The sequence below is a fragment of the Lissotriton helveticus genome, chromosome 10 (assembly GCF_964261635.1).
Source record: "Lissotriton helveticus chromosome 10, aLisHel1.1, whole genome shotgun sequence".
Taxonomy (NCBI): domain Eukaryota; kingdom Metazoa; phylum Chordata; class Amphibia; order Caudata; family Salamandridae; genus Lissotriton; species Lissotriton helveticus.
Genome location: NC_136071.1, coordinates 1,158,308,416 through 1,158,327,049, shown reverse-complemented (window position 1 = coordinate 1,158,327,049; position 18,634 = coordinate 1,158,308,416). Strand labels below are relative to the sequence as shown.

General features: G+C 47.6%; 1 protein-coding gene across 1 annotated transcript in view; it reads left to right on the top strand.

Annotated features, from left to right (window-relative positions):
- The first annotated feature begins 4,669 nt into the window (after positions 1–4,669).
- The window catches only part of UBE2E1 (ubiquitin conjugating enzyme E2 E1), a 370,046-nt gene continuing 356,081 nt past the window's right edge, over positions 4,670–18,634 (top strand). The window contains exon 1 of the mRNA XM_078663987.1: positions 4,670–4,782. The gene's annotated coding sequence lies outside the window, so the exon portion shown is untranslated. The remainder of the gene's footprint in view (positions 4,783–18,634) is intronic.

Here is an 18,634-nt window from a genome sequence, read left to right as displayed (position 1 = left end):
TGAATCTTTTATGGTCTCAAATGGCCGAAATAAAGAATTTTTGGATTGGATTGGATTGGATTGGATTGGAAGGAGAGAGATATCTGTTACTTTGTTTAGTTGACGTGAGTGCTCCACCAATGGTCCAACCGCTGCTGGGTGTTAGCCGGCAGCCACCACGTGGCGAGATGGCGCCTGGCTCAGTGATGAGGGGTCCCTCGGGAGAAGGTATCAGGTCCAGTTGGTATGGGACTCCCTGGCCGGGTGCCCCTTAAAGAAACCCTAGCCTGTATTCTACAGTGAGAAGTGAAAGACATGCTATAAGATCAAATAATACCAAAAGAGCTTGCATGGTTTCTGAAGATCCTGGGGATGAGAGGGGGGCAATGGGGGTGGGGGGGGTTCACCTGGAGAAGTAGGATGCAGAGGTACGGTGTAGAGATGCAACCCAAACAGCCAACAGGGCTACCAGTCCATATTGCTGGCAGACGTATGCTATGTAAGTGTCCATTACATTGCACGTGTGCACGCTTCTGATTTCTCGAGGTTGCCAGAGACGTGCAGGGTATGTTTGGAGCATGCCTGGTAGTTCACAACCGCAACAGAGTATTGTTTCTCCAACTAAAAAGGCCTTGGCTGTTTGAAAACTTGTGTTTGGCAGAGTTTTCGAAGTGCATTGAAAAAAGTATGGGAAGTGTGATCCTGTGTGCGATGGGGGTCGAGTGAGCGAGTGTGGAGGCGGGGTTAAAGCATCTAAAATAATGCACACCTTAAATGAAAAATAAATGCCAGTTAAACTAATCAGTGGAAAATGTACTATTTTACGTAGTGAAACCTCTGTTGGCTAATGCGTTCCCTGCAGATATCTATGTAACCAGAGTCCCACAGAATGGAGTTCTGATTGGTGAAGTGGGGAATAGTGAATTGTGCAGTTTTAATGCTACAAAATCCTAGCTTGTGCCAGAAAGCCCTGTGAATATATGTCATTATTTTAAACTTGCGTTACACACAATATAAAATAGGCTGTCACGAAATGAGCAAAGAGATGTAGTTTTAACATCATAGATAAAGTGATTACAAAATATAGACTTTAGTAATACCTAGTGCAAACATGTTTTATAATTGCCCATTGAAAGCATGCACTCCATGGCTCAGCTGGCAACAACCTTACAATACCTCCACAAAACAATCATCTTTGTCATCACGAAGCTTCAAGTGACACTATAAATTAAAGCCACTACCAGCCTCTAAGAAGCCTTTACATCTGCAGATTAACCAGTTGTGCATATTTACATTTCTTTCAGGCAGCAGGCAACTTGCCAAGAAGGCTTGTCTTGTTGTTTGCCTGTCCCTCCATCGGCTACACAGCTAAGAAGATTGCTTCCCTTCCACTGTCCTGGGACAGTTGGAATTTAACAAAAAGTAGGGGAACTGTGGGCCATATTATCAAGAAAGGGCGATACATTATCGCTGCTTTTATTGGAAGGAAACTGCCGCTAAAGCGGAGATAATGGGCTTGATAATATGGCCTTGTGAATTCCGATAGCAGCCCAGGTTAACACCAGAACCTGGGCTGCTATGGGAATTCACAAGGGCATATTATCAAGCCCATTGTCGCTGCTTTAGCGACAGTTTCCTGCCGATAAAAGCGGCGATAATGTATCACTCTTTCTTGATAATCTGGCAGTTTTTGTTAAATGTACATGTCGTGCCCCACAGATCGCACCCACTTCCACCTCTGGTTTGACATTCTGTTCTTGGCAAGTCGATAAAAGGTGTTCAAATCTAGACTTTGGGGATTTTGGGGGCTTGAACTGACCCCTCTATCAAGCCCCTCGTGTCCACATGAGCTCATTCACATACATGTATGTTAGAACAGCCCAACCCTTGAAGGTTAAATGGTTGCAGGGGTAAACAGGGCCCTGGGTGGAATTAGAATGGGCAATAAGGTTTGTTGGCGGCAGCCAATGACCACCTCCACCACAAATCCCATCATCACCACCCTTTAGCAGTGCCCTCGCATCTCCATGACCACTCTCTTTCAGATGCATTGAATTTGTTTTATAGTGCCACTCATACCAGTGTAGGGTTTCAGAGCACCTTGCATCACACACACATTACAGAGAGACATTCATGCGTGTGTAAATCGGTGTATAGGAAATGTTACATAAGCCAGAGGACTACAACGTGTAGGAGTCACATACCATCCCTACTTGTAGGCAGTATAGTTTAAGAGTGCTTGATCTGGAGAAGAACAAACTCAGAATTTAAAGCGTAATACCATGGTTGGTCATTCTCTTTAATAATAAGAATTGCTTTCTACCCAAAAAAAACCCTTGTGTAACATTAGGATAATGAAAAGCTAGGGTAAAATTCATAACGCTCTAATCTATACCTTGTAGTTTGCCTGCAGCTCTTTGATGACACTTGATCGTTTGCTGTTCTATATTAGGATTTTAACTTATAAACTGCAAGTATCAAAAGGATCTCTCTAGCAAAAGCAGTAACCCACTGACCTATTTGCATTATATGCACTTTGTGATCAACATGGTACACATACTTACAATGAATCAAAACTTCCACTGAAAAAAAGTCTGATCTCTCTCCAGAAAGAACATTAATCACCGAAGTTATCTTGACATTTGTATTGTTGTCTGGAAATTGCTGGGGGAAAGGAATGTGGCAGTAGGTAGTATTAAAACCTAACCCTGGGTGTAGTTCACGTAGTCGTGCTACACGAAGTGCACTTTGCGATACCCGTACCTACGCGAACTGCGTAGCTACGCGAACTGCGGTAGGGAAAGTGCTGTTCGCACTGATTGCACAGTGCCGGAAGCTTGTCCTCACTGTGCAATCATCTTGAACAGTGCAAGCGGTCGTTTTCTGCCGCTCAAGTAGATTTGTACTCGAGTCGCAGTTTTCTCAACACGGACTGGTAGTTTCTCATCGCGAGCGGTCGTGAGCATATGCGACCACTTGCAATGAGAAACCTATGTTGAGAATCTCGCCGGGAGGTTTATTTTCCACGCTCGCCATCGGCAACTTGATATTGCTGATCGCGAACGAGGAAAAAGTCTCGCCCGGATGTAATTTTGCTCGCTCGCGGTCGCTAACTTGATGTTGAGGACCGCGAGCAAGCAAAAAATTCCGCTGCGCTACACGTTTTTGCACTGTGCTACATGTGATTTGTGTCGCGCGTAGTTGAGCAAACAACGCGAGCATAGCATAGTCCTAAGCCCAGGGTTATTCAAATCATAATAAACTTGCAAACAAGGCGCCCCCCGAGGTCAGTGCCTGTGCAGTGGCACCGGACGCACCGTCCTGGAGCCAGCCCTGCCGCCCACTATGCCACTCTAAACAAAGGCCCACCTTATGCAAATCAGTTCCGACCCTGCTCCTCATGGGAACAGTACATCCCAAACTGCCAAGCAAGAGCTCCTCCTGAAGAAACCACAAGCAACCCCAGACCAGTTTTGACCAACTTCGGTCTCATCAGTAAGGTCTAAATTGAGTCCTATGGCACAGTGAGCGCAGGACTCGCATCCGACGTACCCCTCGCTCTTAGGGCATAAACTGCAACAACAAGCTGATGGATGCAATCCTTCGATTAATCTCAGCCCCTGGCATCGCTCGGACTGCGTTCTAGTCTATCGTTCTTCACCCACCACGATGCTCTAGTCTAGACAAAGACCCGCCTTACGCAAATCAGTACCGAACCTGCGACCCATAGGAGCTGTCCATCCCAAACTGCCAGGCGAGGCCCCCTCCAGAAGGGACCACAAGCAACCCCAGACCGGTTTCGACCTACTTAGATCTCATCAGTGAGGTATAGCTGGGTCCCACCTGAGGTGGCATGGACTGCAAAATAATGATGGACAGGGATACGACCCGCGTCACTACATGGAGCTGAGGTTGATTCAAGCGTTCCATCCATCACTTTCTTATATACTCCAATGCGCATCCCCCAGCAGCTGCTTGTTCGCCTCTGAGATGCTTGGGAAAGTGTGAGAAATTAACGTTAACAGAGCTAGCACCAATGCTTAATTTGTGCAGGTGCTGTAGTTGGTAAGCATCCGCATTAATTAAAAAAAAATTTGGGGGGGGGGTACTGGGACTTATTTTTCATCATCAGATGAGAAGAAAATGATGGAGGATAAACAGAAGGAAACAGCGACAGGGGAAGGAAGCGCGGATGAAAAAGAGTGGAATAAAGAGGCAGGAAGAGTGTGGTGGTGGAAGAAAGAGGCAGGAAGAGGAAACAAGAACAGGCAGCCTCGGTATTCTCACTCGTGTCAGTGCCTTGTAGGATAAGCTCATTTAGAGAATCACCTTAAATGTGCATTCTGGGATTTGTAGTTCTTTAGCCGCAAAGCCAGAACTACAACAAGCAGATAATGCCACCTATTAAATACCCCAATGAACGAGTGGGCGAGGAAGGCTGAAGGAAGTCGGTGGCAGACTTGCAGATATTATTTTATTTATTTTATTTTATTATTTTATCACCGCCCGCACCCCTCGGTTGCCAGCAGGAGTGAGCCCTGGTGGGGGATATTTGGAGGGCAGACCCGTGCTGTGTTCCCCTGAAGGTGCAGAAGGACAGGCTCCCCGGGAGAGGCGGACGAGGGCATGCGGCGTGCTGCAGAGGCAGCCTGTGCCCGGGGAGGGACAGTCAGTGCATAGCAGAGAGGAGGGAGGGGGAGGGAATCCGCAGCCATCTCCTGCTGCCTGCACTTCCGCCTCTGCCTGCCAGAGAGAGACACGAGTCTGCCTGCTCCCGCCCCTCCGAGGCTCACCGGTGCTCAGGTAAGGGGGGCCCTGGTGACCCCGGGCCCCCGTGGCCCCTTGCAGCCCGGGCGGGGGAGGGAAGCTGGGCAGGCCACGTTTGTGGCACAGATCCCAGGGGCGAAATTATAAACACATTGCAGAAAGCATGGCTGGTTCTCGAAGCCATCTTCCACCCCAAGGGCCTTGGAGGGTCATATTCCAAGTTTGAATCGATTTGGGGGTGTTTTTCCCTCACTTGTGTTTTAGTACATAATATCCATTTTAGGGAGATTTACTAGCACTAGCGGCTTCAGGAGAACTGTTCACCAAATCAGGGAGACCCCTCGAGTTCAGGGGGGTTCGAAGACACATTGGACGTCTAAGGGCCCCCGCGTGGAGGTTTCTTAAACTCTTAAAACTTGGCAAGCACGCTGTGAAACTACTCAGCAAGGACCCTACATGTATTATGAAGCAGGAGTTAGTTCTTGAATAGGATGCTGGACGAAAACGCGACCTCAGCCTCGTTTATTTGAGCTGAACTATACTGTCATTGTATTTATATAGCGCTCACTACCCCTGGCGAGGCGTCGAAGCGCTGTTCAGAGATGCTTCCTAAAAAGACCCTGATTTCTGCTCCATTTCGTAAGAAGCGGCTCAGTGCAGGGCACTTGTTCTTATCGATGAAGGAACAAAGATAAAAATGATGTTAACCAATTTAGTAGTAGTCAAATTACCGACCTCGGGAGGATGGAGGACTCTGTTGGCCCTGCAGGGTTTCAAACTGATGCCTGCTGCAGCTCACGTTGGAAGTCAACAGACAGCATCCCTGGAGGCCCACGACATACAAAGTGGTGCAACAACGAGGCTGCGGTGGCATAGAGCCCGGTGCACCCTTCGAAGAGGCTGGCACCTGTGCCCCTGTCTAGGGCATAGTGCAGAGGCCGCTCTAAAACTCAATACCCTACTAGGGTACGGCTACTTCTCAGTGCCTGGAAAACCAACGAATCAACACAAACTCCAGCAGTAAATGGCCCCAAACCTTCCTTTTGCTCAATATTCACAATTAAATACCCATGTTTCACTTTGACAGCATCACTGCTTTTATTTAAGTCTACAATCCTGCACTGTATTTTCTGTTCGGATTTTATCAGTAGGGCTGCTAAGTCAATAATGCTTATTCGCAGATCCAAGGTTTGTTTTCACTAGTTTGTTTCGCGCGAAATCCGGTTTGACAGAATAGGGAGTCGAGTCGAGATACCTAGGACGACATGGGGGCGTTCTGAAAAATAGAGGACCTATTGGGAGTGTTGCCTATCATAGTATACACCCTTATCGCGGAACTGAGTACTAGCAGTGAAGGAAAAGTAAGATTTACACAGCCTATATGCATGTCTATTGATTCATCTGGAAATCAGTGTTATTAGAGTTAACCTGAAGATCTGCCCTGAGGAAGCCCGCAAGGGGCGAAACGCGTTGGCTGTTTCTTGGCTGTTTCTTTGATCATCCTATATTGAGAATATTGGCTGTCTATTTTATCATCATGTCAAGAAGACATATTAAAAAAGGACTTTTTCATATCAATGAAGGACATGTGTTTCGTTTTGATGTAGTGATACATTATACAATTATTTCTATTGCTGCCTCTCCATTTGCTTGTTGTTTGTTTTCACTAGTGCAATATAAAAAAAAATGTAGTTCAACATTTGCACTGGTGATATGGGGCCAGATGTAGGTAATTCTATTTTACCGATTCATAAATACCGAATTTTACCGATTCGGTATTTATGAATCGGTAAAATAGAAGGGGGAGATTTAGGTAAATTCGGTAATTGAATTACCGAATCTGTAAAAATCGGTATTTACCGAATCGGTAAATACCGATTCGGTAATGCCCATTGATTCCTATGGGCCTTGAAGCCCATAGGAATCAATGGGCATTACCGAATCGGTATTTACCGATTCGGTAAATTTACTGATTCAGTAAAATAAATGCACCTACATGCCAATTCTTAAATACCGGTCGGTAACGGCCGAAATCAGCCGTTACCGACCGGTATTTTGGCTCCTACATCTGGCCCTTGGTGCGTAAAACAATCATTCTTGTGGGTGTGCAATTGTATAAGGGAGAGTGTGAAAAAGTGAAAGTGCTTGTGAGAAGGAGAGGAGCTTGAGTAAGACAAGGCACACAGTAAGGAAGGTAAGGGTGTGTGAAGGGTAGGGAAGGGGTTGTGGTGGAAAGGTGGATTTGGAAGAGGGCGGTTCTTGTGTGAATGTGTGTTTGTAAGCAGGGTTGGACTGGCCTAAAGGGCAGCCGGGCAGTGCCCGAAGGGCTGGGGTGACAGATCAATGTGAGGGTTGTTTTTTTGGCTGTTTGTGGCCCACATTTATGGCTTTGTGGCCCAGTTTTATTGTTGATTTCTCTGAAGTTACCACAGACATGGCCTGCAGCAAACTCAACGCCGCGAAGTCACCCTTACCTTGGGAAGCACAAATACGACTTGTCATTAGTAAAACTGCCCTGATTTCCACCTGTGGGACACTTTTATATCTATCTGATTCGCTCTTGGAGGTCACTTTTAATTTTGTATTTATGGGACAGTTTTTTACATTATGTGATGAGAAGATGTTTTGTTTGTAATGTAAATGTGTTTTTCTTGGAGATCTAAGATGTTGTGATTGCAATGATTTTAATTAATCAAGCAATAAAGAATTATTACTCATTTTTTTTTAATTTGGAGACTTGGTCTATATTTTGTCCCGGCCTGACTCTTCGCAAGAGGAGTATTTCACAGAGAGGTGAGGGTGGGACGGTAAGAGGAGTGTGTGGGACGGAAAAGAGCATCTTTAGAGGAAGGTGAGGTGAGAATATGTGAAAGAAATATTTGATTAATGAAATGAGTGTATGGAAACCAATAGACAGATGACTGTCAGGAAGAGGAGAGTGTGAGAGTTGGAGAGAAGTGAGGAGGAGAGAGGGAGCAGGATCTCTGAGGATGTATGTATGTATGTATGTATGTATGTATGTATGTGTCTTGTAAAGCGCACTGCTGCCCTGAGGCGTCGTGGCGCTGTAGACCGCTGGGGAACCCGTCCTGGCTATCCCTGTGGGATGGTCCCTACTGGGTATCTCCAAGGTGAAACCAGGCATCCCCGGCGTATGTGGGGGCCGTTGTAGAGACGAGGCAAGCTAATGCCCAGAGTTGCCGAGTGTGATCCCTGGTTAGAGTAGGCACCGAGGCGAGAATTATCGAGTTCGCTGACCCTGGTCCACGACCCTGCCGCGTCGGGAATTGAACCCTGGTCCCGGGCCGTTCTCTGCTTCTGGGTCTGCCGCCTCTAACCAGTGAGCCACACCACTCCACTTGGACAGAAAAGGGTGCGCAAATGAAAAGTGTGCGAGGACAGAGTATATGAGATGGTTAAAATAGGTGGAGCAGTGAGGAAGGAAAAAGTGAAGATCATGCTTTTCAGAAGAGGGTGGATTATGAACGATAAAAATAAATCTCCAAGACAGATGCGAGAAGAGAATACACTGTGAGACATAGGAAACAGCATGGGCACATTTTGGGGAACCTATGGTGTGGGTGCCTAAGGTGCCACCAATACTGGTCCCTTGGACCTACTGGTCTTCCTGTCTTGGGGGGGATACATACGCTACAAGTGTTTCAATCACAATTTGCTAGGAGGATTCCCTTGTGACAGTCTGGTGGTTAGTTGTGTTTTTGAAAATTATTTTTAGTACTTATTTTCCATCAAGAAGGCATATAGGGGATCTGTAAAAACAGATCAAATCGGCAATCAATTTACACTCTCCCTACTCATCAGAAGAAATAATAGCAGGGGAGAAACTTTAGCCGTATTTCCCTCTAAACCAGCTCCACGACCCCTTTAGCAATTTTTTATTTTTTTAATTTTACAGAGTTTTCTGTAGCGCAAACTTGACCCGAAGGTATCGGGTATCAGAGCGCTTTACATAGCACCAGTTGCGTTACATGAGGACACATTCATTTTTTTGTTAGGCACGGGGAGATTTGGAGGCATATTTACAAGTTCTGGCGCATCTCTGCAAATCAGCAGGGATGCGCCAGAACAGATGTGCCACGCAATCCCCTCCTTGCGCCACCACAGATTCGCCGCATTTACATTGCGGTGCTCCATGGTGCAAGGAAGGGCAGATGCGCGATGCATCTTGTGGCGTACGGGCGACGCATTGCAGGAGTCGCGTCGCAAGCACCACGCAACTCCTGCAATGCACAGGGGCCATCCATACTCAACGTGGTGCGTCACTCCTTACGCCTTCTTCAAGCAGGCGTAAGGATTTGACGCAGCAGCGTCATAAAACGGACTCAGTGAAATCTTGTAGTTTTACGGGGCTTTCCTGTGAGGGAACGCCCACCCTGCGACAGAACGCCCACATGAAACTTGACGCAGGTTTCATGTGGCGCAGGGCTTTACAACGAGACGCATCTGCCTAGATGCGTCTCGTTGTAAATAAGTCGCAACGTGGCGCATTGTTTACGCCGCCGCTGCACCAGAAAAAAACTAAAGCATAAATGCATGCAATTTCTTGAGAGCAAGCGCTGGTCAGTTGAGAAAAACAAGATATCAGTGATGGATTATCATCTGATCCACCAAGGGCAGAGACCAGAACAATATTTGATTAAGGTGCAAAGCTGTTATGCGCGCATGTTACTGACTAGATTCAAGGGGGGGACTTTCTTTAGACGAATAACATTCCCGGTGCAAAATTGCTGGTCTAGAGACATGGATTTATGCCCCTGTGACAATGTGTCAAAACAGTCTACTCTACATTGCACACTTTTTTGTAAATATTTTACCTTGCCAAGAAAGAGATTCTTGTCTCCACTCTTAAAATATTGGGGTTTAAGACATTGTAGGATCGCTCCGATGAAACTACAAATGCTAGAAGATTAATTAACTATTTAGCTTGTCTCATCATTTTTAAAGTCTGTAAACAAATTCAGGAAAACTATGAATTAACTGTATATAATATGTAAATATTACCTAGACTCTTCCTTTTATGATGTTTTTAATGCACTTTTATAGAATTACTGTGCTTTTATGATTGCTTTTTATCAGAATCGAATAAAGCTGTTTTTGACTTTGACTTTACGCAGGTTTCATGTGACACAGGGCTTTACAACGAGACGCATCTGCCTAGATGCGTCTCGTTGTAAATAAGTCGCAATTTGGCGCATTGTTTATGCCGCCGCTGCGTCACAAAAGTGACGCAACGGCGGGGTAAAAGTGTTGCAAGGGGCTTGTAAATCTGCCCCTTTGTGATTTGTCTAGAATCATAGGATGGTCATCTTTGTTGCTGAGACTCGAAACCAGTTCCCCAGATTAGAGGTCGGCCACCCTAGCGGTTAGGCCAACTCCTCTCCCCAATTTATATGAGATGAGCAATTTATATGAGATGCGTTTTCGAAGTATTCTCTCTAGGCCCTCGTATCCCGACTCCCTTCTCAAGCTCTTTGCTGTTGATGTATTAATCATAGGACCTATTTTTCTTTATTCCAAACATTAACTCCCTCTTATATCTGAGGAATTTTGCTAATCTTCCCAATTCTCCCAAAAATATACGCTTTTGACTGGTAATCCCCCTACGATCTGAAAGATTTACCCTCTGTGCAAATAATATCCAATCGTTACTTATTAGGGGTACCGGGAGTATCCATTTTAAGCATATCTCCCTTCTTGCCAACAATATCAGTACAAACAGTAGAGATTTTTGTTTCTTAAGAAAATTCACAGGTTTGGGGCCCCCATTTACTACTCCAAATATCACCATTACCAGGCTTAACTTAGTTTCTTTGCTAAATGCTTCAGTGATTTCCTTACCCACATCTTGCCAGAAGGTCTCTATCAGAGGGCACCGCCAAAACATGCGGATGTCGTCCGCCTTCTCCTCCCCGCATTTAGGGCACCTTCTCATCTCCTGAGCCCCCAACTTTGACAGCTTCTTCGGTGTTCGGGTCAGATATTTTATTCAGTGGTCCTCAACATTTATGTTCTATCTGCTCAAAACTTTTTTTATCCTGATGATGACCCAGAAAACTGTAAGGGTCGAAATGTCATCAACGCACCATTGTCAAATTCGGGGAAGTAGCATTGGTTGCAATAAGTTCCATCTTGTTTGGACCATTTGATCGATTTTTTTTTTGTTGATTTTTTTTTAAATTTATTTATTTATTTATTTTTTTTTAAAAACCCGACCTTTGTTTTTGTTTATGTTTACGCCGTATTTTATTTGTATGTGATTTAGTGTTGAGCAAAAGTTGTATGTCTGTATATTTTTTTGTGATATAATTTTGGGCCAATACTTATTTAAACAATAATTACAACTTCTTTGTATTATTTGTGTGGGCACTGTTTTGCTATTGTAATCATTCGATCAATCAGTCAGAGTACTTGTGAAGCACGCTACTTACCCGTGAGGGTCTCAAGGCGCTGAGGGGAGGGGGTGCGAAGAGCCAGGTCTTGAGGAGTCTTCTGAAGGCGAGTAGGTCTTGGGTCTGCCGTAGGTGGGAAGGGAGGGTGTTCCAGGTCTTAGCGGCGAGGTAGGAGAAGGATCTGCCGCCGGAGGTTTTTCGTTGGATGCGGGGGACAGCGGCGAGGGCGAGGCTAGCGGGGCGGGGCGGAGCTGGCGGGTGGGGGTGTAGAAGCTGAGTCTGCTGTTCAGGTAGGCTGGTCCGGCGTTGTGGAGTGCTTTGTGTGCGTGGATGAGGAGCTTGAAGGTGATCCTCGTGTCGACGGGGAGCCAGTGTAGGTCTCTCAGGTGTGGGGTGATGTGGCTGCGGCGGGGGACGTTGGCGATCAATCGGGTGGAGGCGTTTTGGATGCGTTGTAGTCGTCGTAGGTGTTTGGCAGGGATTCCTGCGTAGAGTGCGTTGTATGGTTTTTCTATTGTATAATTGTGGTACAGATGTGCTTTCTCACCTGGAAACCTCTGTGGCTTCTCTAGGGCTTGACTGTCCCTGGTTCTAGGTCAGTGAGGCTGCCCTTGTTTTTGCAGAACCGGTAAGGTATGAGCAGCAAACGTGGCACTGTTTCCTGAGGGGGTAGAACAGAAACATGTGCCTTCAATCAGGAAGGAGGGCAACAATTCTTGTGCATCAGTTGGTGAGGCAGAATCAGTACACAGGAGGATGCAAGAGAGGGGGTGCAGGAGAGGTAAAAGGGGGTGAGAGAGTGGGAAATGAGTAGTGTGACCAAAGGTAGGTATAATACATTACATTGGATGAGAAAGTGGCAGGTGGTTTGAGGGAGTTGGGGGCAATAGAAAAAGGTAAAAAGATGGGTGAGTGTAAAACCAAGGAAAATGAGAAAAATCTAAGAATAAGAGAAATGTAAGACAAAGAGGGGAACATGATAGACCAGGACAAGGGGAAAGGGGATGTAACGGATTATGGTTGGGACTGGATAGGAGTGAGAGAAAAAAGGTAAACATCGAATCTACGTGGCATATGTAGCTAGAAGGAGCAGTATTAACAAAAAAGCAGCATGCAAGCTTTTTAGTCATTTTGTCTTCAAATGGCCATCCTGGCATATCTCTCCCTCTGTCCCCTTTCATTCCCTGAGCAGGGAGTGTCTCTTTATAGGTATAGCAGGGCTCTACCCATTGATATCTAAGGTTTGTTAAAAATGGAATGCGAATGACAACAGTTGGATCTACAGGAAATGACAGCAGCAAGAGAGCAGGAAATGACATCAGGAGTTACACCAGTGACAGCAGGTCTCAGAGTGGCAGCAACAGCACTATCAGGATGCTTACTTGGAATATCACCTAAGTGAGAATGGTGTCAGAAATCACACATTACTCACTCATCAACCTATACATTCCTCTCAGTGAGTTAAGCACCCGCTCCAGAGATCTGCCTAAAACCTACATGCCAATTATCTTTAACTGCACATGTGCTGTGAGTGATGAGAGCGTATGCTCGGTGGTACTGACTTCATGAGAGTCTGGGTGCTGCAACTCATTCTTTACTGTCCAAAGGAATTCATTCTTTGCTGTCCAATGGAATTCATTCTTTGCTGTCCAATGGAATTTATTATGTGCTGTCTGCCGCAGTTCACGCCGTGCTGTCTGCCGCAGTTCACGCCGTGCTGTCTGCCGCAGTTCACGCCGTGCTGTCTGCCGCAGTTCACGCCGTGCTGTCTGCAGCAGTTCATGCTGTGCTGTCTGCAGCAGTTCATGCCGTGCTGTCTGCAGCAGTTCATGCTGTGCTGTCTGCAGCAGTTCATGCCGTGCTGTCTGCCGCAGTTCACGCCGTGCTGTCTGCAGCAGTTCATGCCGTGCTGTCTGCAGCAGTTCACCCTGTGCTGTCTGCCGCAGTTCACCCTGTGCTGTCTGCCGCAGTTCACGCCGTGCTGTCTGCCGCAGTTCACGCCGTGCTGTCTGCCGCAGTTCACGCCGTGCTGTCTGCCGCAGTTCACGCCGTGCTGTCTGCCGCAGTTCACGCCGTGCTGTCTGCAGCAGTTCACGCCGTGCTGTCTGCAGCAGTTCACGCCGTGCTGTCTGCAGAAGTTCATGCCGTGCTGTCTGCCGCAGTTCACGCCGTGCTGTCTGCAGCAGTTCATGCCGTGCTGTCTGCAGCAGTTCACCCTGTGCTGTCTGCCGCAGTTCACGCCGTGCTGTCTGCAGCAGTTCACGCCGTGCTGTCTGCCGCAGTTCACGCCGTGCTGTCTGCCGCAGTTCACGCCGTGCTGTCTGCAGCAGTTCACGCCGTGCTGTCTGCAGAAGTTCATGCCGTGCTGTCTGCCGCAGTTCACGCCGTGCTGTCTGCCGCAATTCACGCCGTGCTGTCTGCCGCAATTCACGCCGTGCTGTCTGCAGCAGTTCACGCCGTGCTGTCTGCAGCAGTTCACGCCGTGCTGTCTGCCGCAGTTCACGCCGTGCTGTCTGCCGCAGTTCACGCCGTGCTGTCTGCCGCAGTTCACGCCGTGCTGTCTGCCGCAGTTCACGCCGTGCTGTCTGCCGCAGTTCACGCCGTGCTGTCTGCAGCAGTTCACGCCGTGCTGTCTGCAGCAGTTCACGCCGTGCTGTCTGCCGCAGTTCACGCCGTGCTGTCTGCCGCAGTTCATCCTGTGCTGTCTGCGAGACTTCATTTTGTGCTGTCTGCAGACATTCATTCCCTGCTGCCTGCAGGAATTCATTCCTTCATTTATTCAGTGCTGTCTGCAGGAATTCATTCATTCATTCAGTGCTGTCTGCAGGAATTCATTCATTCATTCATTCAGTGCTGTCTGCAGGAATCCATTCATTCATTCAGTGCTGTCTGCAGGAATTCATTCATTCATTCATTCATTCATTCAGTGCTGTCTGCTCCTGAAACGAGGCTGAAGAAAAGCAACCCCAGTAATGTGTGTTGGTCTCAGTTTCTTCGCAGCTCACCCCCTCTTAGCCCCGCCCTTGTTTAGCAGCACACATCTGGTGCAACGGGCCCTTCGGCACACTGGGCCCTGGTGCGACTGCACTTGCTGCACCAGTGAGAGCGGCGCTCCAAGCTGGTTGACTACATCTTCGAAACCAAACTCTTCATTTAGACATTGAGACTCCAAGACCAGCAGCTTCCAGTGACTGAAAGAGAGAAAATCTTATCAAATAAAAACACAATGTTCAAAAAATGATCCTTAATCATTTAATTATATATGACTGAGGTTTTAAAGGAAGAGAGCGGCGGCTTGACAAAAGCTCGCACCTTTTAGTCTTTAGGTGGCATATAAATCCTTGCCACACAATTAGCAACTTTAAATGTAAATGAAAGCAGAGGTTTTATGAGAGAGGTTCAGTGAGCCCTGAAAGCAGCCCCCGGTGGGCTCTTGTTTTATGAATGCTGTGACGTTTTACCGTTTTTAAAGAGTAAAGTGTTGTACAACCCCCTCCTCAGGCTAAGCTGATTACCACGCTGTGCCCAGACCTGCCCACCACCTACTCATTGTTATCACAATTAAGCGCTGTAAATGCAATCTTTTCTTTTCTTTTTTTTTAGTTCATTCATTCTGGTGACGTTTTTAAGCGCTATAAAGAACAGATGTTCCTATTACACATTTTTACAGGTTTAACCAACTTTGGGGTATCAGACTTGTGACTTGCAGATCACAGTAAGTGGGAGTGGTTAGAGGTAACTCACTGAGCCATCTTCCTGCATTATCTGAAGGAGGGAAAGAGACTGAGAGACAGGAAGGAAAGGAGGCACAACAAAAAGTGTAAAAGAACATTTGAAAAAAAGAATGTGGTCTTGAAAAGCGGGAAACCGAGCCTGGACAGAGCAGGGGATACACAGGGCCTAACTAACCAAGGTTACCAGTGACTGACCCAGGAGGAGTGGAGAAAGCCTGTAGGGGGCAGACAGTACTTTAAGAAACAAAGCAAGCAAGGAAGGAGTGAAGCAAGGAAGGGTTGAAGCAAGGAAGGAGCAAGGAAGGAGTGAAGCAGGGAAGGGGTGATATATATCTCTATCTCTCTATTGGTGATGTCACCAGTAATGCATGTTTGAATGGTTTTTGTCTTTCAACGCCCTGGAGAAATTTAGAAGTTGGTAACTCTGCTTGTAATAGTCTGCGGCGCTGAATCTGTTCTGGGATGGGGGGGGGATATTATGCCTGTTACCTTCTGTGAGAGACAGAGGCTTGCTTTGCTACTGCCATGCTGTACCTGTTCTGTGAGGAAGCAAAGCTTACACTGCTTGTCGATTTGACCGTGCCTGTGATGGGGGAAGCTTGCACTGCTACTGCCCTAGCCACATCTCTCCTCCGCAAGAAGTGTTTCTTCCGAATGGGCGCCTGTTCTATGGAGAAGGGGCGTTTCTGCTGCTTTTGCACCATCTGATAAAAACACGGGGGCATATTACCAAGGGCCTTATCGCCGCTTTAGCGGGAATTTTTCCCGCTAAAGCGGCGATAATTTTATCGCCCTATTACCTAGCTGTCGCTAACAGCAGTTAGCGACAGCTAGTAGGAGATAGCGATCATCTTGGGGCCCACTTTGCATGTCAGCGATATTTATCGCTAATGACATGCAAAGTGGGCGTGCCAAGATGTTAGCGACTGGAAACAGTCGCTAACATCGCTATCTCCTATTACCTACTTTTGGAAATAATCGCGCTAAGCGCGATTATCTCCAAAAGCTAACGCCTGCCCAGAGCAGTTCTTAGCCATGTTATCCAATGGTAGGTGGATAACATGGCTAAGAGCATTTGCTCGGTAATGCATGAATATCGCTGACTTTTCAGTGATATTCATGCTTTTCGACCGATTTTTACCGCTTTTGAGATAAACCTTGATAATATCAAGGTATATCAGCGGTAAAAATCGTCGGAGCGCTGCGATAAAATTATAGCCGCTAACCATGCATAGCAATAATTATCGCTATTGGTTGGTAATATGCCCCACAAAGACTATATTGAATATGCCCTATGAATCAGGGACCGGTGAATTTTATTTGATGTGAGATACTGAGACCAATAATCAAGAGTCACTCGCCAGACCCTGTAAAGATTAATAATCACAAGCCGAAACATGTCGCTGTGAAGGCACACTTGGAGATTTTCTGGTGTCAGTTGTTGAGGGTAATGCCTGATTCTGCTGCCCGAGCACTGGGTCACCCATGGGGGACTGAGCTGGACCAGGCAGGATGTGCACCAGCCCCAGGCATGGCACCAGACTCCTCTGAGGTGGGCACTCCAGCAAGAAGAGAGGAAGGGGCTGGGACCCATCTCACAGACGTCACGCGCTACCTCGGAGGCAGAAGTGGCAACCTCCCTCAGCCGCAGGAACAGCTGTATTAGTGGGCGGAGAGGAGAGAGATGCATTCAGACACATCACTCAAGAAACATACACAGCTGTGTGCATTCACCCTTCATACATGTCCCAGACTCTATTGTGGGAAAGGACCCGGTTAAGGGAGGCTGGACTACAAACGAGGGGTGCCGGTGGTTCTCTGACCCAAAAGACACTATTAAAGGCCTGCCCCAGCACTTAGAATTATGCGGAAACTATGGGGCATATTTACAATAAGTGGCGCATCCCTGCATATCAGCAGGGATGCGCCCCTTATTGTGCGCCATGCCTCCGACACAATGGATGCGCCGCATTTACAATGCGGCGCACCATGAGGCAAAAACGGCACACAGATGCGTGACGCATCTGTGCCGTAAAAGTGGCGCATTGCTGGAGTTGCATCGCAAGCGCAACACAACTCCAGCAAAGCTCTAGGTTGCCCTATCTTTCAAAGGCTGCATCAATCCATGCGCCTGCTTCAAGCAGGCGCAGGGGTTTGACGCAGCATGGGCCCCAAAGTGACTGAGTGAGATCTTGTAGATTTCACTCAGCCACTTTTAGGAGGTGTTCCTGCGCCGGAACGCCCCCCCCCCGGGCAGGAACGCCTCCTTCTGGTGCAGGGCTTTACAACGTGACGCATCTCCCAGATGCGTCCCGTTGTAAATACCCCGCACCATGACGCATCTTTTGCGCCGCCGCTGCGTCACAAAAGTGACGCAACGGCGGCGTAAAAGAGGCGCAAAGGGCTTGTAAGTCTGTCCCTATATCTTTTACCACAGTTCGGGTAGAAAGATCAGTGGCCACTCAGTAAAAGAGGGGTGCACTTTGTTTGTTCCTTGGTAGCCCAGCTGTGAGGCCTCGTGGCCAGACGATGGGAGAGCCCTCGGTTGGCTTGCATTATTGTCGAGGTCACAGAAACAACAAAGGCACCACTCGAGAGACACAGAAGAGCCATGCGGGTGCCTGTCACCCCCGCCTCCCTCACCACCACCACATTCCTCACTCACTTCTTTCAGTTCTGCAGTCTAGTTCCAGGCAGCCAGAAATAAGTCACTTTTTAGGAGTTTCCTGAAGAGCCGCTGGCTTGCTTCTGCAAGGAAGGTCAGGCTCCAAGCATTCCCTAGCCTTGGACTTAAGTTTTTGTTTTCTCTTGAAGTATTTGTTTCAACACACTGAAATGTCTCTAGCGCTCTCAAAGACTCTGGGGCAGATTTACAAGCCCCTTGCGCCTCTTTTATGCCACCGTTGCGTCACTTTTGTGACGCAGCTGCGGCGCAAAGCCAGCGGCATGCTGCGGGGTATTTACAATATGACGCATCTGGGAAATGCGTCACGTTGTAAAGCCCTGCAACACATGTTGGCATTCCGGCGCAGGGGGAGGGGGGGCTTTCCGGCACAGAAACACCTCTTAAAAGTGGCTGAGTGAAATCTACAAGATTTCACTCGGTCACTTAAAGCCCATGCTGCATCAAAACCCTGCGCCTGCTTGAAGCCGGCGTAAGGAGTGACGCAGCATGTTAGGGATAGGGGTACCCCGAGCCTTGCTGGAGCTGCGTCGCAACCCCAGCAATGCGCCGCCTTTCCGATGGGGGATGCGACACGCATCTGCCATCCGTGCGCAACGGTGCGCTGCATTGTAAATGCGGCTCATCAGTGGTGGCGCACGGGTGGGCAGATGCATCGCAACTCTTCTGGGGCAGAGATGCGCCAGAAATAGTAAATCTGCCCCTCTGAGCACACAGGCAGTCATGTTGTGTCCTGTTTGGGGCCAGTGGTGGCAAACAGTCAGTGCTTTCAGAGTGCTAACACCGGCGGCCTGGACAGTGTCAAGCGCTGTCCATTTTACTGCATGTGAAAGAAAAATACTAATATATTTAACCCCGCTTTTCGTAGCACAAAACATCACCCCCTGCATTGAGAGATTTCAGTTCTGAATGCAAAAGAGAAGTGAAGGGGCAGTGATGATTGCTGAACATCTCTGAGCAACGCCAGCAGCTCTATCTGATGTGAATGGCCACTTGTTGCGTCACGAGATGCTGCTCCCCTTTCCCATCAGCCGTCACTCGCTGTGACCCCGAATTGTTAA